This window comes from Penaeus monodon, chromosome 29, assembly GCF_015228065.2.
Source record: "Penaeus monodon isolate SGIC_2016 chromosome 29, NSTDA_Pmon_1, whole genome shotgun sequence".
Lineage (NCBI taxonomy): Eukaryota > Metazoa > Arthropoda > Malacostraca > Decapoda > Penaeidae > Penaeus > Penaeus monodon.
The window spans coordinates 8,997,413-8,997,660 of NC_051414.1; the positions used below are offsets into that span (position 1 = coordinate 8,997,413).

At 44.4% G+C, this 248-nt stretch overlaps 1 protein-coding gene across 1 annotated transcript in view; it reads right to left on the reverse strand.

Moving 5' to 3' along the window:
- LOC119591931 (NADH dehydrogenase [ubiquinone] 1 alpha subcomplex subunit 2-like) overlaps window positions 1-248 on the reverse strand; it is an 8,827-nt gene that overhangs the window by 8,093 nt on the left and 486 nt on the right. The window lies entirely within an intron of this gene.

The window sequence follows — 248 nt, forward strand, 5'->3', positions numbered from 1 at the left end:
GGTTTCCAAAGTCTTCTGCAACATGGGTAGCGGAGGCGAGAGGAATCCAAAGAACCACTAACATCGTGGGGCCCCAAATTTAAACAAAGGCTCTCTAAACCCTCAATAGTACAGGTAGTAATTTGTGATCATGAAACACTCATACTACCTGTTTGTCGCCCGTTTCCATCAATATGTCACAAGTATCAGGGGTGCTTGTGGATAGAGCCGAGCCAAGGGGATTTATAAAAGTCTGGCTCATTTTGAAA